Source organism: Anser anser, assembly GCF_964211835.1.
Source record: "Anser anser genome assembly, chromosome: 3".
In the NCBI taxonomy this organism is placed as follows: Eukaryota; Metazoa; Chordata; class Aves; order Anseriformes; family Anatidae; genus Anser; species Anser anser.
Genome location: NC_139722.1, coordinates 74,271,188 through 74,294,203, shown reverse-complemented (window position 1 = coordinate 74,294,203; position 23,016 = coordinate 74,271,188). Strand labels below are relative to the sequence as shown.

Sequence of the window (23,016 nt, the reverse complement as noted above, 5' to 3'; positions counted from 1 at the left end):
TTTTGGGGGAAGAATATTTAAAACTCACCCAGATCTGAATTCCATCATGAGATCTCACAGAAGTGAAGTGGAAGGTTTTAAAAACGTGCAGAGAGAGATTAAGTTTGAATTCTGGTTTTATTTTAATTTATTTATTTATTTTACTTTGGATAACAGTTTGTACGCATGCTGCTTAATTTCTGGCTAAGTTGGAGCCTGCTGAATTGTTAGACAAACATAATCACAGGATTACCAGGAGACATAATATCATTGCAGAAAGCCCTACTATATAATAATGTAAGCAAAGCCATTGTAAGTCAATACAATTAAAGTAAAAAAAAGACACAAATCCTCACGTGAGAAGAATAGTACAATTTTAGAAAATTAGAATATAAAATGGAAAAAAAAATGGAGATTTCAGGTCAAACCCATCCCTAGAATAAACAGATGTAACTTCAAACATTTCAATATCTACTGCCTGAAATTGTCTCTTCTGTCTTCCACTAGCTCGTAAGTAATCCATGCCAACACACTCAATTTTCTTCTACCACATACAGTCTTTTTCTGCAGTTTTCTCAGGTTTCTGAATCATTTTCTGAAATCTGGAATCTGTTCTTGAATCTACCAAAGCTAAATTTTGCACCGAATTATAATAATTTTTAGCATTTTCACTTATCAGAATTTGACTTGCACATTGCTGAAGCTAGTGCCTACCAGGCAACCACAAAGACTAACAGTAGCCCTTAGCTTTCTCAACCTGCTTTAGAGCACATGGAGAGATTAGCTTCCTCCTGAGGTGAATCAAACTACCTAAAACTAGGTTCTCGTTTGGAACTGACTTCTAGAGAAACTTTTTTTCTCACAGATGGTAGAGATGAATTCTATAGAAATGACCCTCCTTAGAATAACTGGTAACATTTTGACACTCTTTGATTCCTCTTCCTCCCCCTTCCCCTTTTGAAATCATCTCCTATTCTGGGTGCATTTTAATTTCACATTAGGCAATTTTTTTTCTTCTGTATATGCACAGTGCTAAAAATGTCAGATTTTCTTGTACTTAAATGTTCTATATTTTGAGGCCCTAGATTTGGCTGAACATGTGCTGCTTTACTTCCACAGGTCCCAGACACATTTCCTCCTGCCACCTCTCTACTCATCTCAGATGTCTGTAGGCTGAGTCAGCTCACGAACCTAGCAGAAACACTAACCATTCTTTTTTGTTGCTAGATTCATTTTCTACCAAAATTCTAAATTGAATCGTCTCTCTTAGGGGCAAGCTTAATGAAGTAGCAGGACTCCATAGCCAGGAGGGAACGGGAGATAGAGACTGCCTTTTTCAGTAGCAGCTAAATCAGAAGATCTAGAGTCAGATGATCTATTCCAGCTGCTGGAATAGACTCTGTGACTTTGGCTAAGAAGTTACCATGTCAAATTATCAACGTTGGAGACTTGTCATTGCTCCATTGATTCTCTCAGACACTCTAGATTTCCTTTGATCACTCCATGTGTAAGTTTGGTAAGATAAGAAAAAAACTTCCTGGGAGAAGCTATTGATCTGAAATATTTTTATAGTTCGGCAAATAATATTTATGTGCTGAAAGACAGTAGTGATTCAGCTAGAACATCACAAATTCTGTGACAGACAGCACCTACAGTCACCAACATAATGAGTGTTTTTTAAAAGTGAAATGCTGTTTTACAGCATGGATTGAATCACTGGTAGCTCCAGCTTCAACCTGTTCTTTCTTTCTCTCCCTCCCAGTCATCTAGGTACTGGCACCAAGGTTGACCTCAGGCTATGGGAATTAATAAGAATAGTCCCTGATGCAGGACAATACTCCTTTTGTTCATACCAAAAGCTAGCACATACTATTAATGGATCTTAAAAAAATATTAGTACAAAAAATAAGTGTATCTGTGGTGTGAATAAAACATTCAAAGTTGCTGCTGTGCCACTTTGCCCTGAGGGCATTTATTGGTTCATATGTATAGAAGTGGCTATAGTCTCTCTTGTACCTCCCCCAAAATCTGCCTTAATTAAAATTAATGGGTGTTCTGGTAATTAAATTAATGCAAGTGAGCAACGCATGATATTCCTGAATGCACATGCTTTACAGACTTCCCTGTTTCAAGACACTACAAGAGCAATTGTCTGTTGTTGTGAATTGAAAGAACGGGGTATACAACAGAAGCAAAGAATATGTACATTTAATTGCTGTGCATAAGAAGTTACAGTAAAACAAGAATTTATAGAAGAATAAACAGGTTTGCCTTTTAATCATTCTTGTCAAACACATTCTATTCTGAGTACTTTCGTCATAGCCTCTTGTTTTCCTTGAGTCCCCCCCACCCCCGAGTTTCTATTCAGGAAACCTGCAGTTTGGTTAAGACAGGATTAACACATAAATTTCATCTATAGTCAAAGAACAGATATGTATTGTACTCTGTCTAACTGCATTCAAAAAAATCCTTTATGAATTCTAAAACCAATTGATTCTCTGTTGGAAATATCTTAATACAAATTGCTAAAACATGAACTTTTTTTTTCCTCCTTCAAATGTGTGGACAGAATAAATAAAATGTCATATTTACACGTACAGAGTACAGAAGTATTTATTAAATATAGAGACATTAAGCAATTAGACTATCAATTAATAACTAACAAACTATTATAAACTTCCTTACAAAGCCAACAGTATGCTCCCCAGCCCATTTTAAATGATTGACTATAAACTGGTTTAAAAGTCAATGCATTTAAGATATGTTTGGTAATGTCAATAAGTGGGTATTCTCCTGCCTTGTTCTATTGCTGTCTTAATTCACCGCAATTGTGCTGGGTTTCATTAGCTTCCATTTTATTATATAAGAAGATGAAATTTATCATGAGCACACATTAAATTGCGTGACTTTAGCTTCCTGTGATGGACAAAGTAATGATTAAAAAATGTGTCTGCAACCTTATGGCCAGTTGGAAGGATGCCGTTAATATTTCAAACATAATGGTCTTGGGCAATATTTTAGTGTGATGGGGGTGGGGTCAGGCATTTATTCCCTGTGGTAGAAATTACATATGGGGAAGGAAAGAAAGTGTCATATGATTGGCATTTGTAAGTCTAACTTGTCTCATATTAACCAATTGATTTTACTTCTCCTTCAAGAGAAAAAAATATGTTTTTTTGGTCGAAGTGAAATTTATTTATCTAAGCAAGAAGCCCAGACTCTAAGTCCTCTATGTGAATTCATTAGGACTGAATTTGCCATAAAGAAGAGTGTGGTTATAAGACCAAAAATAAGTTATTCTAACAGTACTTCACTTTCCATTTTAATCTGCCTTTCACAAAAATAAATAATGTAATGAATAAAATACTGTGCTTGGAGTTTATTAATATGTGTAGTTTTACATCCAATCTTTGATGCCGACACCACTCAAATTCATATCATATTTCCAAGACAGCAAAGGAGAGTTATTAATAAAAGATGTAAGTTGCATTGTCACACAGATAATGAAAATAAAAATATTAGTGTAAAAGTTCTTATTTGAGATTTCCACATTAGAACTCTACATCAGGGTCTCTTCACATTGGAATTCTGTACATGAAAGAACAGAAAATTGTCTGAGCTACCGTTTACTCAAAACATCTGAAAGAATAAGTCTGTACAGTATATTCACTGAATAAATAGCAATTTCAGCACACAAGTTAGTATTAGCTTTGAAGTTCACATTTCTCTGCAGTACAGTCAAGAGGAGAATATAGTGTAGGGTTCACCTTCATAAGTTAAATGTATGAACAATGAACCAAAATAAAAAACAAAGTGCATTTGACAGAAGAGTAGAGCAATATAAAACATAAATGTTTTGAGCTGATAAAAATACAACAGGCATATTATTTTTTGAAAGTACATGTTCGCCTCCAGATGAAAATGAATTGAACTGATTAGGAATGCTTAATCAAAACACCAAACAACGCACCACCCTCACCATCTCCCCAGTTAATTTACTGTAATCATTTTACTGTCTTCTTCCACAGAAATCATGCATACACTTAACAAGAGATCACATATCATATCTTATTTAAGAGCATTACAGAAACTAATTAATACTAGTAGTTACATTGGTTTTGAAATGGATTTAGATTTCATTAGAAATTGGTCTTTTCAGAGGCTAATGGAGCAGGAAAAGCAGCAATCGTAATGGTAGGTCCTCATTCTCATAAACTATTACATATACGTGGAAAATAAAAGAGTTCATTGTTTGTAAACATGTAAGAAAACAGATTTACCATGTTGTACTTCTACTATATTTTAAAAACAGCAACAAGAAAGGAAATAGAGTGAAAAACTTGTAGAAGAGACACACAGGCAGTAAAAATGAGAGTGGATACACCGTATAAAACAAAATTTAGAAAGGAAGGAAGCAAGACCAGTAAAATCAATGTTATTGCTCCAAAACTTCTTAACATGGTTTGGTTTTCTGCTTACAGACTAACAGAATTGCAACAAACCAATCTCATTATAATCTTCTGTCTTTAGAACAATCCTTTCTGGCCAGGAGATCAGTTCTGGTCTCCTTGACAGAAATTATCCCTTCTTGAATTCAACTCAAAACACGGCTACTATCATCTTCCTAGCCTGGGGCTTTGATATAAACAATCAAACCCTCTGAACACTTTTCTGGCTTAATGTTTTCCATTGTTTCAGAGTTCTAGTTCCATAATACTCCCTCTTCTTCTCACCCCCTCACCTACTCTAATTTCCGTACTATTTACCCTGTCAGCCTTGAACATGTTTTATCCAGTGTTCTTTAAAACCACCTTAGTATCTAATTGAACATACCATCAAAGTTCTTAGAAAGAGTAATCCCAGAGGGGACAGAGGAGGAGTACTCAAAATTCTCTCTAGTATGAACTGGAGAAAATGTCTTATCAACACCTGCAGCAGTTCTGGCTGCTCAGCTTCACTATAGCAGCTGCTAAACTAAATGTAGAAAGTACTGATTTGTGTCAGCTGTCTTTAACTACCTGTGAGAATCTGAGCCAAAGAATTTTGCCTAAAAGATAATTCATTCTGAGTCTAGTAGGGTGTTCCTGCAAGAAGCAGCAGCTAAAAATTCTCAAAATGACCTAGTGGGAGATATGTATGCAAAGCCATCTTCACCCTTCCCAGTTTTCCTTCACATGAGACGACTTCTTTGTATCTGTCTGAGAGACAGAAAAGGGATTTTCTTACTTCCATTAAACCTGGAAAGGGGAGAGTTTTTATGAACCTAGAGCTGCAGTCACAGAGGAGATCACCAGTTTCTTCACTGGAAACGAAATTGCTGTAATTTTTATATTGTTACCTTCTATGTCCATCTGTAGTCATATCTTCTCACTCCATTAATATAATGTAGGAATACTGGAGGAAATGAGTAGGGAGCAGCACAGAAGATCTCAAACCCACAGAGAAGTGAACACTACCTTTTCCATAAAAGAAGGGTGCTCCTGTTTCCCCACTTGCAGTCATTGCTCAAAAAACTCTGTGAATGGTTCTATAATTGCATACAAGTCCTGGGAGAATTTTGCAATGCACAAAATACATAAATAAATAAGTAAATGCTCAAATACATGAAAGTCACCGGTTTAAACGTAAAAATTCCTACAGATTCACACCTCCTTTGGAACAAAGGGAAAAACTATGGAGGGGAATGTAGAACCCACAGGAAAGCAATTTCTTTCCTAATATAGGTAAACATAACCTCCTTAGTAAATGGAGACTCAATGTCAAATGGAGAAGTTAGTTTTAACGTTTCTTAAATTCAGCAGCGTTTCAGAGTGTTGAGAAGCAGTTTGACTAAATACTTTAAAATAGTTAATCAAAGCTCAGATGCTGATTTCTTACAGAGTTATATTGTGTTCTTTTGAAAAATGGCTTTAATTTTAGCTGTTCATTTTTTGATCAAATGATTGCATCAAAAATGGGGATCAGTTTGGGTTCAGCTGGGGTGTAGGGCAGAGTAAAGTTTGCATATGCTAGTTACATAGCTACCAGGAGGGCAGGAGGCTATCTTAAGCTCTTTAACTATCAACCAATTCTACTTACTCAGCTTTAAATTTTAGTACTTATGGTTTAGTTTATGCTGATGATGACCTTTACAGTCAAAGAAATCAGATGACAATGGTTGTTAAATGTGCAAGCATTTACACAATATCTGAATCAGTGAAAATATTTATATTAAAACAACAGCAGAAAAACTGCAAATGAGACCTATTAATCATAATGCTTTCATCCTAGGTGGTCAAAACACTTAAAGAGTAGTTAGTTACTATAAATGCTTACATATATCACAGATAAATAGAAGATTTACCCAGGTGATGCAAAAATCTATTTCTTTTGAATACCCATACAGTTTAGGTTTGCTTATTTTCAGGACTGCCCTGACAGGAAATAATGTGTCACCAGTTTCATTTTATGGACAAGAAACCAGAGCTCAGGAAGGTTTGGTGCAGCAGAGTTAAAAACTGTTCAGGATCCTGAACTGACCCTAACTACACTCATATAGAAACCTCTTACGTTAAATACACTGACAGACATTTGAAGAGGAAATAGGATTTACATCAAGACAATTGTTGGGCCAGTTGTGAGAGGCAGTTTATCATATCTAAAAAGAGAACACAGAGATGTTCAACAATGTACTACAAGGAAATTGCATGCTGACACAACAGAACTTTAAAAATAAAGTAGCTTTTCCTCAGTAGACAGTGGTTAAATTTCTCCCAGCAAGGCAACCATAAATTCAAGAAGACTGAAAATATGCAAACCAAGTAATTTCATTGCTCTTAATAGTTCCACTTTAAGGGTAGCATTTTCCCCTGTTAGATTATCTCTTTCCCTTTCCTATGGTAAACCAGTGCAGGCTGTCAATTAGGTTAATAAATAATCTCATCCCAGAACTTCTGCTATTCAGTTAGGCTAATGACTTCATTGCAGGCAGCCTAAACCTCAAGTGGTTGTTGCCTTCTGCAATCCTGACAAAGGCTTCAGGAGTTCCTGATTATGTTAAATAAAAATTTAACACACTGCTTACCAGAGATCAGTTGGGGTTTTAAACACTGCAGTATATATGACAGTGTAGCAGATTACTAGTATGCTTTCTGTTTGCTTTTTTTCCATTTGTAGTATTACAGTATTACTGTGAAACCCTGAATTCACACTGAAAGCCTCCAATAAATTAGCTTTTCCAAGACCAAAACAGAAACATTAACACAGATTATTAAAATACTGTATTTAATAGAATGGGGTGTTAGTTTGAATGATCAATATTAATTCCGTAACTGATATATAAAATGGAATAAAGATCTTATTACAATAGAAGAAAGCATTTTGTTATTGCTTACAAGTTTTTCATGAGTATTACTGGGCAGATACATCTTTGTTTATGCTGAGAATGAAATAAATAAATTTCACACATGCAAGCACATAAAAACAGACGTTAACCTCTTTAAACAGCAGGTAAGCAAAGAGTCTTTCAAGAGGTATATATTTTTAATCAGGAAAAAAATAACAAACCTGCTTAGCTTGCTAGCTTTTGTTATTAAATGTGAAAAACTTTTTATATCAAAGGCATAAATATTGCTCATGCAAAGTCTCAATACCATTACACTTGTTCTAGTGATTCCATGTGTGGTGTAAACACAAGTTTGCATCAAATTTATATTGATTGCTGCTATTGATTCTATCACTTCTCACTAACTTCTACATGCTATAGCTAATGTCTTTGCTTTAGGTGAAGTGCACTTGTTCTGCTCAGTGTTCCTCTTTTAACATCTCATATTTCTAATTTCTTCACCTTAAGAATCAGCTTGTCTGAGCTGGACATGGGTGATTGTTAAACAGTGGCCGAAGTAAAAACATAATCTGTACAAACATATGTTCTTAAAATGGAAAAAAAAAAAAAAGAAAAAGAATTATACTCCAGTATACATAGTATTTATGTGAAAGAGACAACAGGTGTTGACTGAACTATCATCTAGTTTGTACTATATAGTAATGAGTACTATATAGTACTCATTTAGTACTATATAGTACTCATTTCAGCTGCAATTTGCAATTTATGACTGAGTTCCCTTTAAATGTTAGTTTGGGTCTGAAGTCATTTGAATATCAAGACACCGTTCCCTGTAATATTTGGACAACTCATTGTTTTTGAGGAGTAAATGAAAAAATGATGTGTCAACATGAAAACCTGACATCTAATGACATGTTGGCAACAGATTATAAATGTTAAAAGTGCCAGTTTATACATATTTTTTAGATATACCTTATTAAATAAATCTTTTGAGACTGAATACTATTTCATCAGCAATAATTATTTCCTGTGTTTATCATCTTTAACTGCAGGAAAATGCAGCATTACCTTTTTAATGATAAAATGCAGCCTTAACTGACTTGGACTGAACAAAAATTTCACAACCAAGGAGAGATAATTAGAACTGGAAGGTCATGAATAAATGCCACAGCGATTGTACCTTCTAGTTCCCTCACAGTATTTCCCCTAATATATTGGAAATACTTTCACAGGGGTGCTCACTGAGTTGCTAAGCACAATTCCAATTTGTAAACATTCGCATACGGTAATTTGCATTAGTTGCACATAATGTACATCAGCATTAATTAATAGAGTGGATAGCATCTGTACATCTGTTAGCTATTAGTCTTTATTCTAATTCATTAGATCTTTATCATTTACCTGAGCAGGAGAAGAAGACCTTGGCTCATGTCATTTGTAGAATAGGACAGCTTGGAATATTAAATTCTTTTGTGTATGTCCAGCTAATTATACGAACAATGATCTCAAAATTTTTGCTGCAGGACTTTGAAATTTTTCTGTTTTTGTGAATTAAAAAACAAACAAACAAACAAAAAAACATTATATATATATATATTTAGGCCTAATTTGTGCAAATGCTGTGGAACTATGGTAAAAGCCTTTAGACTCAATTTAATTTAGCATGCACTCAGGACCTGTCTTATATAACTGTTTTTCTCTGATTAGCATAATATGTCATAACTTTAAATTTAACTGATATGGTTCCTTCTGGTTCAACATCACACTTGATTATGTATCCACCTCTGAGGTAATGAAATTTGAATAGGGTGTAAAAACTTTCTCCTGATTTGAAAACATGCTGAAAAAAGCGGTATTTTAAAAACAGTACAAAAAATTGCACTCTCTATTGCCCTGTATATTGCATATATTAATTTCAACATACCTCTCCATGCTCCAGAGTTGATGGGTACCACTGACAAATAATTTCACTGTTCATATGAGCAGTGAGGGAATCAGAGGCACTTTTCAATTTGTGTCAGTATTATTTTGGGATGAATGCTACTTATCTTCGTGGAAAGACTCTGAGTCTTGTTAGAATCCCACTGGCTTGAAAGATGTCCCTATACTGTGCTCTCTTAGACTGGAGAAATTTCAGGATTTTCACTTCATATCTTATTAAAACAAGTAGTGATTTTGGGAATAGGTTTTCAACAACAACAACAACAAAAAATGGATATAATTAGTGGACCAAAAAATGAATGATTAGTCATTCATAGGACTTCAGAGCTCAGTCTATGCCTGTACTGATATATCTAGTAAGGAGCCACACAACTTTGGTATGTCTCTTGGCTAAAGACATGAAAGAGAGATCCAGGTGACCTAATACCACAATATTCTGAAGTGATACAGAATGATAAAGAAATGGCTTATACTCTTCACAGTTTCAAAAAATGAGCAGATACCTATGCAAACATGACTCTTTCTAAAAGTGATGCTACCTATGACTTACCTACTTGGGCAGGCTTTACTCCACAGCCATGCAGTGCTAAGCAGTTGGTGGTACGTAGTAGCCACATGCAAACAAATAGTGTAATTTAATTCATGATGAATAATTTCTTGAAGGCACAGAGGAACTTCTTCAGGACTATACTCTAAATTGGGATATATCTCATCACTCTATCACTGGCCCCTCTGGGAGGGATTTTGCCTCTTATTATGGAAACTTTATGAAAATTACAATTCCACATTATGATTACAATTCAAAAAATGCAATGAATTATCTCCTAGTTCAACTTTTTATGTTTGTAAGCTATGTGAACAAAGTAATAGTCTATGCTACAAAGTTCATAGAATCATCAAATATCCCAAGTGGGAAGAGACCCACAAGGATCATCAAGTCCAACTCCTGTCTCCACACAGGACCACCCAAAAATCAGACCATATGACTGAGAGCATTGTCCAAATGCTTCTTGAACTCCAGCAGGCTTGGTGCCGTGACCACTGCCCTGGGGAGCTGGGACTCCCACTGGCCACTGGGACAGCCAGTGCCCGACCACCCTCTCAGTGCAGAACCTTTTCCTAACACCCAGCCTGACCCTCCCCTGTCCCAGCTCAATGCCATTCCCTCAGGTCCAGTCGCTGTCCCCAGAGAGCAGAGCTCAGCGCCTGCCCCTCCGCTCCCCTCGTGAGGGAGCTGCAGGCCGCCATGAGGCCTCCCCTCAGCCTCCTCTGCTCTGGGCTGAACAAAACAAGGGACCCCAACTGCTTCTCTAGAGTCTTGCCCTCTAGACCCTTCACCATATTTGTAGCCCTCATTTGGGCAGTCTATAATAGTCTCATGTCTTTATACTGTGGTGCCCAAAACTGCACACAATACTTGAGATGAGGCCACACCAGCACAGAGCAGAGTGGGACAATCCCTTCCCTCATCCAGCTAGCAATGACATGCCTGGTGTACCCCAGGCTGTGGTTGGTCCTTTTGGCTGCCAGGGCACACTGTTGACTCATGTTCAACTTGCCGTCAACCTGAACCCCCAGATCCCTTTCCGTGGGTCTGCTCTCCAGCCTCTTGTCCCCCAGTCTGTATGTAGAGCCAGGGTTGTCCCATCCCAGGTGCAGGATCTAGCATTTGCTCTTGTTAAACTTCGCATGGCTGGTGATTGCCCAGCCTTCTAACTTGCCAAGAAGAACAAAAAGAAAAGGGCATGGAAGGTTGGCTATCACAAGATAGTGATAGCGAAAATACATTCTCTTTCTGAAAAGGAAAAACTGTTCAGGACCGGGAAGCAATGAACTTCAATAGTTCATGTGCTAGCTCATACTTCGGTGATTTTCCCCATAGTGATGCAGCCTCAACGTTTTAGAGACTCAAAGGCTAGCTGGCAGTAAAGATGAGACACAGTCCATTTCAGACAGATCTTGGTTGATATTATACATTGGATACTATACATTGCAAAAGTCTCTCTGACTACCGAGCTATTGTCAGTCCTGAAGTCTGTGCTTTTTTTAAACTCTGCAGTGGCTTTCAAATGAAAGTGCAGGTTAATGCTTATGCCTTGTGGCAAAACCCTATTCAGTCCTTCATAGTTTAGAGGTCTGATCATTGTTCTTGGACTTCCTGTGATTCATTTTCATACTTTGGTTTTAATGTGGTATTGCAACTGCACTTTGAGTTACAATCAGGTTTAGCTATGTCTTTATCATGTCTAGACAATATCTCTGTGGTAATATCCTAACTTCAGGGCTTCTGGAATATTTTACTCTTCTGAAAGGACAAATAAATTTAGGAGTTCTGTATAGGTCAGCTGAAAAGATATCAAAGCATAGTATAGGACTAGAATAAACTCACAGTTACAGTGACTCCAGGCACAAGTAAGAGTAAATATGCCAAGCCTTGCTGCCAACTTTAAAAAAAAGGAGGGTGACATTCAGTTAGCTTCAGTCCCAGCAAATCCAGACCACTCATAAAGAGAGTAAACACACCATTGCACACTAATAAGCCTCTTGCTATGGATAAGAAGTAGTATGACAGAAAAAGCCAAGATTTGACAGATTTATAGATAATACTGTAATCCTTGGAAAAAAACACGAGGGGACTAAAGTCTTAATAGTGTAAGTAGTGCTACTTCTTCTTTTACTGGAGCTTCAGTTATGAATCAGGATCTCCACTGTGTCAAAGAGTACAGTAGATATGGTAGTGGACAGAAAATAAAAGGCTAATCATTCACCACTGATTTACATCATTTAAATAAGAAAATAATTTCTGACAGCAGAGATTATGCTGATTCCTATCACTATATTACTTTAGGTTGAATTTCTATTAATTTTTATACAGATCAAAGCCAGTTTTTGCAAATTCTCATCACTATACAATATCTTTCGGCTTTGGATCTTAATTTCATTCTGCATCTTAAGTTTTGTTGATACAGTCTGGTCACAATGGAAGTGCTGAATTGTAAAATCAAGTTTATTCTAAATTACTGCAATATCCTTAAAAGCTTTCCCAGAGTCTACTGGATCATTTGTTTTTTGTTCCATTTGCTATTATTTTTAATTGTTTTGCATTATTGAGAGTCAGCTGCAGTAGCAAAACTCTTTGATGCCGATAGGTGCTAAGCTCCTACTGATGTCAGCAGGAGATGCCCAGGATCAGCGCTGCTCAGGTTTCACTGCACAGTCTTTATTGGGTTGACAAATATAGCCAAAGACTGTGGGAGAAGGAACCCTCAGCAAATCTCAGTTGTCTTAAGAGCTATAACAATGACAGTCTTTAGAAATTACAGAGCTAACTTCTCTAAAGATCAAAATGAAAACCGTGGTTTTGTTATAAGCTGCATGAAGTTCAATTAAAATCTATCATAGTATAAAAACTAACTGCTACTACCGGCCTACAATATTAATGGAAATTATCTTTATAGCATAGCATAGCATAGCATAGCATAGCATAGCATAGCACAGAACAGAATAGAATGGAACAGAACGGAACAATACGGAACAGAACGGAACAGAACAGAACAGAACAGAATAGAATGGAATAGAATAGTTCTGTTGGAAGGGACCTTCAAAGATAATCTGACCACTTTAGGATTAACCAAAAGTTAAAGCTCATGATTAAGGACACTGTCTAAACGTGTCTTGAACACTGATGGGCACGGGGCATCAACCACCTCACCAGGAAGCCTGTTGCAGTGCTTGACCACCCTCACGGGAAAGAAATTTTTCCTTGTAACTACTCTGTATCTCTGGCACAGCTCTGTGATGTTCCCATGCATCCTGTCATCAGTGACCAGGGAGAAGAGACGGGTGCCTTTCTCTAGCCTTCACCTCCTCAGGAAGTTGCAGAGAGCAACAAGGTTGCCTCTCAGCTATCTCTTCTTCAGACTGGACAACCCAGGTTTCCTCAGCCTCTCCTCATAAGACATGCCCTCCAGCCCTTTTACCAGCTTTGTTGCCCTCCTCTGGATACTTTCAAGGACCTTAACAACCTTTAAATAATGTGGAGACTAGAACTTCATGTAATATTTAAGGTGATGCCACACCAATGCTAAATATAGTGGAAGAATCACTTCTTTCACAGGCTGGCTCTGCTATGTTTAATGCATCCCCAAAAATGTGGTTTGTCCTCCATCAATCAACCGAGAAATTTTATCAAAATATAATATAAAAGATGTGTGAACGCTACCTTCTACAGCCATTTAGGGTATTTTTTTTCATCTTATCGATCATCTGGAGCTAAAAAGAAAAGTAAATATAAAATCTATTTGCCTTTAAAGAAGACAATGAACAAATGTTTGCAATGTGATATGATGTTCTAGGATCCTGTACAATGATGCTCAGGTTCTTGAGATTTGACTGACCACCACACCATGAAGCATTACTAAAAATGTATTCCTCTCCATTCATAGGCATAGGCTTAAAAACATTCTCCCTTCCTGGGGATTTTCTGGTAACAAAAACAATTCTCAGCCAAACATTTAAACTTTCCTTTAAAACATACTTGCTGCTATGCTCCCTGCTAATACAATTTATAATAATAGATAATTTAAAGATCATATTGGGTTGTTGAATGGGAAAACTTCCCCTTTTAGTACCTAAATAAGCAATTTCATATAAAAAAATATAATAATAGGAGCAAGGAAGGGGCTGTTCATTTGTTCAAATGTCCTCACTAAGGAGATTTGAAAATGGTTCTTTTCTGTATTTCAAAGTTTATCTTGTCTAGTTTTGGAAGTCTTAAGTGACTCATATCTCTTCTCTCGAGAGATTTTTCTGCAAATTGCAATATCAGAACATCAGGGAGTATTCCCTAATTTCAGTCTAATGCATCCTTTTTAAAATTTCATCCTTTTACTCATGATTGTAATCCCCTGGTATCAATCTACATTTTTATTTTTCCTTGATGCATATAGAATTCAAATATTTGTAAGTCCTGTCTTTTCAAAAGAATCCACATAAACTTTCTTCATATATCAGTTCCTCCAGCTTTTAAGAATTGTTATTGCTGTCTTTAAATGGCCTGCATTCAGGAAAAATAAAAATAAAAATCAGGTAACCTGAATTTCAGAGCCATCCCAGAAATAGTGACACCAGATCCATACATCAGGGACCATGACTTTCTTAGCTTTTCAGAAGTTTTGTCTACACAAGTTAAATCAGCAGTTTTTGTGCTCTACAGTACACTGGAAATTTATTTATTGTCCACAATCACCCCAGTTTGTTTTCATCATTACTGTGTTTTAGGCTATTCCCCACTGTTGCTAACTGCAGAAAGGCAGCTGGATAGAAATGAAAACGTGTAAAACTGCAACGACTTTCCTTCTGTTACCAAGTCTGAGGGGTGCTACTAGAGCTGAAAAATTATTGGTACCAATGTGGGACAGTTTGTGAACAGAGTACCAAAAGATACATCATTCCAGTGAAATTCCATAGCTGCTTCTATTGGCCAGTGTTTTACCAAGTCCCAGCTACAGTTTTTGCTGCCTTTCCCAAGATGTGTGCAGAGGCATAACAGCAGATAAGCCAACTGCCCTTTCTCTGAAATTTCACCTTTTTATTACTGTCATGGTACAGTGGCTGCTGGCAGTGCAGCAAAACAAAATTTGCACTCTGTGCTGGTTGGGGTAACTTGGCCTGATATGCACTGCAAACCTTAATTGAAAATGAGTATCTTATGTCCTGAATTTCACGTCATGTAACACCCAGCATTGAATAAATGGTGTCTTCAGAGTGACTGGTCACAACGGACTACTTTTATGACTAAGGATTACCAATATAAAAAAAGATTATTGGCTTAGGTCTATTGTACTTGTGTCAGAGTTAGTCATTCAAAGCCTAAATATGTAAAGAACAAAATGCAGAGGCAGAAATGGAGATACAGAATCACATATCCGGAGAACTAGATCTGCATCTGATCAACTATGTGCTCTACAGGGCTGTGTAGAATATGGTATTTAGCTATGAAAAGAAATCAAATTGAACAATGCAGCTGTGTTTTTTGCTTTTTGAGACATGGGCTTCCTTCCAGTAAAATATCAAGATGTTAATTTAAGTGCGATGAATCTTTAAAAATGGCAACATAAAATAGTCAATGGTACACACTGAAGGGGCGGATCTTCAGCAGCAGGAGACAATGCCAAGAAACTTTATGAGAAGCACAGATCAAAGATAGGAAGAGACATTAGAACAGGTAAAGGAAACCTATAAAAATATTTTCAAAATAGTTGCTAAATACTGGACTTAGGAAAGCTGTAGATGCTGAAAGGACTCCTTAATTATGAATAATAGAATAAAACTATTTCAAAGCTAGCAATTAGACTTCAAATACTAACTGCAACTTTCAGTTCCTGACACTGTAATAATTTCATTAGCTGAACAGGGTGATGAAGGCAGGCTAGTTTCTGGTTTTGACAGTACATTCGACTTAAAAAACTCCATCTTGGTGAGCACACAAAACAAGTTGCATATTTGTACTGAATCTACTGAACAGATTCAGATGAAACACTTCAGTACAGCGTAACAGCCAGGTGAAAGTGATGCCTCCTTTTTTCAAACTAGCTCAGTAGCTAGGGCACCCTTTCCCACAACATAGAAAGCAACTTTCAGTTCTCAATGAACAGTCAGTGAATCATCTGCAAATTAACACAGACTGCCTTTGAATTATTTTTGAGGAGAAGCTCAGAATACAGTATTTTAAGTCATCTGCCTGGATCTGCTACTAACTCATCAGTGAAGAGATTGCAGAATAAACTGAAAGCAGCACACCCTTCAGGTAACATGTAAGGTTAGATCATCTTCCTTTTCTACAAAACATACAGGCTCAGACTAAAAGAGAACTGCACCCAAGTTCTCATGACATAATGAGCAGCAACTGTTAGAAAACAGTTTGGAAATGATATCAATTCCTTGCATCCCCCAGTCTGGCAAGGATGCTTAGAAGAAGTCCATAGCTTCCATTACTTTTTTTTTTTTGTGTACTATTGTACATTGAAATAAACCATGTTGAACTGCTTAAACCAGTCATAGTTAATTAATTCTCAAATAATCGTTCTTCCATTTTTTGGTTTATGTATTGAGTCAAAAGTCAATCTTTTGTACTTCTACATTCTACTGAAGTCATTACTAAAGTAATGCTGTAGCTGTGTTGGGTCTAGGCATTCACCATTTATTTGCCAATTAGTACAAAAATTCCTAGCAAAACTAAACACTAATCTCATAGGGATTTTAGCATATCTTTGAAAGCAGCACTTTACATGTACTCAGTTGTTCTCCAGAACAATAGTATTTCCTCTCTAAAAATCAGAAGCCAGGGATCATGGCTGAGCAATTATTCACTGCACCAAAACAAGACCATATCTGATGGCCATTATCCCAAAAGTGCTGTTTTGTTTAAGTGAATGGATCCTATGTCTTCAACTTAAGCTTGTTTACAAATTTTTGGAAAACACTCTTTAAAAACTCATTTTCATGAGCTATTATGTCCATGACAGCTAAGATAGGAGTTTATTACTAGGATAACTTACATTTTCAAACAATTTCATTCCAAATTATAGATTTTTTTTTTTAATCTGGGGAAGAGAAGGACTATTGCCCTCTGCAGAGGAAGCTCCTAATCTAGTATAGAAAATGCCCACAGTGGTACCTCTCATCAATATAGCTATCCAAGTCAAATTACTTCATTTTTTTCCTATAGTGAGCAAAAAATTTGCGAGACTTTATAATCAAGAATCTTTACAGAAATATAATCTATTCATATGTGAAAAAAAAGATCATGCACACAAGGAACAAATCCTGAAATTCCTCCTTAGTACATGAAACTTAAACCAAGAGAACTGTTAGCTATAATCCCAGCCTTTGCTTTGGTCTGAGTTCCCTCATGTCCTCAAGAGCTGGCACTTGGAATGTTGTTGGAATGGATAGCTGGTGTCTGGGACAGAGGGCAGGCAATGGTAAAGGACTTCCCAGTTTGGAAGCAGCCCATATCTCTGCTAGACATCAGCTACTGTGACACTGCAAGTCTATTTATAAAATCTACAAAACTAGCCCATAAAATCCTTCTGGAGCTGACCTTATCACTCCTGGGTACGGCACAGAGTCATTGCTTCTGTACAAGAAGAAACGTGTGATGCTATAGGATTTCTGAAGGAAGAAACAGAATGCAAGTTTGACTCTGTGAGACAGATAAAGGAAAACGGTAGTACTTTACAGTGGTATTAAAACTGCAAGTGACAGGGACGAGGAATTCAAACTGAGGCTAATGTTTTTCAAAGCTTTTTTTGGTGCTCTGACAAAAGATACTGTAAAACCAGGTTATCCCATAATATTGAAACTTCTGAGAATGACAGCAGAAGCTGTAATTTGAGAGGTCTTTGCTTTACTGAAGGAATAAAAGGGAATGATATTTGTGAAAATCTCTTTTTGCTATTAAAATATATTTTAGATTTTTTAAAAATATCATTTTCTGACAAAGACAATGGAAAGATGCCTACAATGCTTTGACAGCCCTCTGGATAAACAAGGCCTAGGTTGACCACTTTTCAAAATATGACACACAAAAAAAGCCTTGAGAAATTCTGATTAAAATTATGACTTGGTTTGGTTTGTTTTCTTTCTTTCTTTTTTTTTCCCAGAAACAGGATGCTCTGTTTTTATGGCAGAATTTCACCTGAGGAACTCAAATGCAGAAATAAAAACTACGATATTATGCTAATTTGGCAAAACACTTTTTTTTCTTTCTTTTTTTTTTTTTTTTGCTTAAATTGCACAGACATTCATGTGCTGACCCTGCAACCACATGAACACGAATGTGTAAGATTGCACAGTAAATATTGTAACTATCCCCAGTGAAATATGCTTGAATATAAAGTTAGCCCCATATGTAACCATGTAAGGGTAGGGATTTTATGGAAAGTCATTAGCAATGTCTGCAGTGGCAAAACCAACCAACCAACCAACCAACCAAAAAACAGGTACTGTACACAGGTCAGGGGAACCCAACTGAGAGAGCTCCAAGTCAGCAGCCAGCGATGCAATCCAAATTACTGCTCTGCTTCTCCCTGAATTGTGTTGCCATCCCATCTTGCCTGCTCCCGACTAAAGCATCTCAATGTGCCTGCAGTGAAGACACTTACCCGTTATTCATCAGAAGGAAGCATGCAACTCTGGGGCCAGCTGCTGTGATACTGGTATTGATTGTGGAGACCACGACTGGCAAACACTAATCTGTAGGTGCCTGAGTTACCCTGTCATTCCTATCTGCACACACATTTCTGTTCAGCTTATAAAGAAAGAGGCTAATAACATTATACTGAGATTATGTGAAGATAGACATTTCTATTGAGATAAATATAAGAAGGCTATTTTAGTCTGAATCAGTGTTACTAAATTGCTGAATTTGCTCTTTTAAAATATTTAATCATCTTTTGTTCAACTGAACAAACAAAAGCTTTTTTATTTTCTTTTTTTCATTATGAGACAGAGGACTATAATAAATGGCAGAATTTTATATTTATTTATTTGGTGTGTCTAGTACATTTGTTTTTCATATAACTATGAAAATAAAGTGAAAAATAATGACAAAAATGTCACAGTATATAAGCTATGTTCACTTTAACTGTTGGCTATCTTGACAGCTTAAATTCCTTGGGTCAAATTTACTTCAGAATGAGTGGAAACAATTCCCTTTGAAAATCAGTAGGTATTACGTACTCCTTCTTTAGGTATAAATTTACTCTTTTTATCAAAACACTTTTGTCAATGAAGAATACACAATGTCCTACTTATATGCCAAATAAGCCTCACTTAAATAAATTCAGTTTTATGTTACATGAACAGAACAAAATCTGACACTAACATGGGAAAATACTGAGGTTAAAAAAACAACAACTCTAATGTAAAATGATAAAGCCAATACACTGACATTCCCATAATCAAAAGCATGTAATAAGATATTTTGTGAGATCAATCAAAGCTTGAGAGGTGATTTTTTGCAAACCTGTTTTGGAACATTTTTGCAGTCAGTAAAGAGATACGTTAAAATGTACACTGAAGCTTCATGCCTAGCCCAGAACTATGAAGTATTGAAACAAATAATTTTCTGCATTTTATTGTAAATATGCATATTTTATTTCTCCTAGTACCAACAAGAAAACAATTTATCACAACAATAATCAACTGAGGAAAAAGATTCGTTTTCTCCAGTGACATAAAAAACCATATGCCATGAAAAAGTATTATTAGGAATATCTTGTCTGGTAAGAAGGAAATGAAAATAGTATGGAAACAATAAGGAGATGGCAGTGAAAGGCAGAGACTCTCTTGCTTTAGAGACAGACTGTGGATTGGCTCCTGAAAGCCTGAGTTAATATTTACTAACCCTAAGCACATTCAACAGCTTCAGATTTTCTTCTTTTAGTGGGGCCACTGCTCCTTTTGTTTGAAGACAGAGCAAAGCTGTGAATAATGCCTAAGAGCAAAACTAAACCAGAAATAAATGACTTTTTTTTAATGTGAGACCTTCAACCTCAATTCCAGTTCCCCAGAGGCCAGCTTTGAGTCCTTGTCACATAATGCTCTCACAGATTTCAACTGGGGATAAAGATAGTTCTGTAAAGAAACTGATGAAGAAACTGCTACTGAGAAAGGTGAGCTTACAAGTCTCTTTTGACAGTGGTGAAGAGAAGTTAGGGCAATGTCATTCAGAACAGCGAATTAAAATAAATGGACTGCAGGAGGTTAACAGTGACTAGAGATAGCAAAGGCAAATTACACAGCTCTTCAGCGAGTCAATGAAGGCTACTGCTTAGCTGAAGTGCTCAAAATTAATTAATTTGGGGTGTTATGCAAGATGTGCTGAACTGATCAGAATGTATTTGTTTCAAATACAGATTACTGAGCCCTTTAGAAGAATTGTTCTGACCCAGTCAGAAAAAAAAAAAAAGGCAACAAAATAGAATAATACACATGCAATAGATATTAAAGAAGAGCTATTTTACATGGAAAAATTACGGTTCCTCTCTGCATTTTAAGGGAATCAGGGGGCAAAGGAAAAAAAAATAGACTTTTTATTGTCTTAGTGACTGATGAAAGCAGTGCAAGTGTTAAGGTTGCCTAGAGTTAAGGAGGAATGTCCCAGGAAAGGAATGAAATTAACCACTTCTCTGATATGGACTGAATATTTGAGCAGAATTTTGACTAACATTTCATTCCTCTTCTGAAGTAAGATTTCCACTTCTTTGAATGAGCTTTATTTTTTTTTCTTTTTGTAATTGAAACTTGTTTAACATCCATTGTGATATTTCATAGAAACACAAATGCTTCGCATGAGTTTATAATATACATAGTCATTTTTCAAGTGTTTTATATTTAACACTGCACTACTTTCTTGAATGCCCATACCCCCTCAAAAGTTAGAACTCAACTTTTCTATTTCATAGCTAAATACGAATTTGAAAATGTACATTTATTGATATAGTATATATTTTATTAGTTTACTGTGTCAGTTTACATCTTTGTATCTATGTTGTTCTTTGTACATATCAGCATTCATACTTTTGAGAGATCATCTCATTGGTGACTTTGAAAATGCAGTGCTTCACTGTTTCCATTCTGACTGCTAACATTAAGTTGTTTTGTCTTTTGGTCATGAAAGAGTCAACAAAGCTGTGATAGGTTTGGTTAATGACACTTGAATACAGCATGTACAAAGAAAAATAAAAAATACTGGGGATATCATGTCTTATTAGAGCAGTTATTAGATATTTTGCTGGTTTACCTTCCATTATGGAAGATAACTGAATGGATGGAGCTTTCATAATTTATCAAGATTTAGAGTAGATCTTTCTCAGCAAAACACAAACACATCCTTGCACACCACTCATTTGTCAAGGCAAAAACTACATACAAATGAAATGTAAAGTATAAAGGTATAATTATTTGTTTAACTCTTTACTCTACAAAAAGATTTGTATTTTACAAGCTTGTAGCAGTCTTACGTATATTAATAGTGTTTAAAGCTGATCTGTCACTTTTCCATGAAAAAATATTTTTCTACTGCTTTAAAATATAACATTAATATTATTTAAAGTCACAGAAATTTATTTGCTAGAATCTAACAGAAAATTCTTACCTAAAACAGTTAATAATTACAAATCTCCTTATGAATTGCTCTATTAAAGGCTTCATATTTCATTATTTACTACTTGCATTAAATTCACCAAGACTATTTTTATAAGTGAAGGATGTCAGAAGAGTTTATACAATATTTATCCCACTGCCTTATCAAGTAAATTAACTTGCAAAGTGCTTGTGTACGGATTAGGTAAGACTCATGTTTCTATTAGCAGCACAAAAATGAGCCTGCCTTTCTTATTTTTTTTTCTCCTCAATCAACAAACAAAACCACAAAAAGAGTCTTATGTCAACTAATATTGATTGTCGGTATATACTTTAAATCCTCTCATGAAAAAATATACCTCTTTAAACTAGAAAGGTAACATTTCTCTCTTTTCTCATCCTCTTGCAGCACAAAACACTAAAATATGCTAGTTCAAGCGGTTTGAAATTAACTTTATCAATGAAATAAAAATCAAATGATATTTTCCCATATGTTTAAAAGTAATATGGGAAATATTGGATTTTTTCCTCAAAAATCTAAGATTCACGGCATAATAGGGAATACTATAGTAGAGAAGCCTTTTGCCTTTGTACATATTTATCTCTGTAGAGATTTACACTAGTTCAGGAAGCACCTACAGAGCCCAACATGACATTAAATATAGCATAGCATATAGGATTTTATTATACTGTGTAAATGTCTTTGCCATCATATTTATTTATTTGGCATACTAATATTTTATACGAAATAACATTCAGCAGCTTCTTGCCTCAATTTTAAAAATAATTTTCTTTCTTCCCTCATCAGGATAGGGAAGAAACTTCTACACGATAGTAGAAGTGGAATCCAGGAAATCTTTCACTGATCTGTGCATGTATAAAAGTTTAATTCACATTCAGCTGTACATGACAAAAGAGATTCTAGGCTAAAATAACAATCTCATAACTACAGAATAAATTTAAGTTATATCTGGATCTTCAGTAAACAGTAGATTCAAGACAATACTAGTTCTAGAGGAAAGTTAGATTGCTAACACAAGTTAAAACAGTTTGTCAGAAATTCCTACTGCCTTTTAAATTGTGCTCATATTTAAAGCCATGATGTCAGGAAAAAATGCAGGAGGCAAAGGAAAAATTGTTGTAAGAACATTCATCAAAAAAAAAAAAGTTACTCCCATATGTCATTACAAAGCTAGCAGCTGTGTTGATGAAATCACAATTCCTTTTGGTGACATCCATATGGAACGCAGAGCTTTGACATTCCCCTTCAGTAAAAGCCATGGTCTGATTTTCTACACCTAGCTGCATTAGGCAATTGTCAATTCTACTTGCTGTTTTATTCCAAAATAAAAATGTTATGGGGTGTATATCTACATGAAATCCAGAATTACATTTGGTATGAAATATGTTGCAGTGGGCTTTGTTCCTGATACAAAGAAAATTCTCTGTGTCACAAAAAACATGGAATATAGCATCACAGAGTGATTAAAGTTGGAAGGGACTTGAGGAGGTTTCTTGTCCCCCTTCCTGCTCAGAGAAGGGCCAGCTATGAGATTGGACCAGACTGCTCAGGTCTTTATCCAGTTGGGTCTTGAAAACCTCTGAGAAAGAAGACTGTACAG

General features: G+C 35.9%; 1 protein-coding gene and 1 long non-coding RNA gene across 2 annotated transcripts in view; both read right to left on the bottom strand.

Moving 5' to 3' along the window:
- PACRG (parkin coregulated) overlaps positions 1-23,016 on the bottom strand; it is a 220,782-nt gene that overhangs the window by 26,063 nt on the left and 171,703 nt on the right. The window lies entirely within an intron of this gene.
- LOC310897090 lies at positions 5,012-5,613 on the bottom strand. Its single transcript, XR_014582065.1, has 2 exons — positions 5,318-5,613; positions 5,012-5,216 (listed from the first exon to the last, which is right to left on the bottom strand). It is a non-coding gene; the product is annotated as an uncharacterized lncRNA (long non-coding RNA).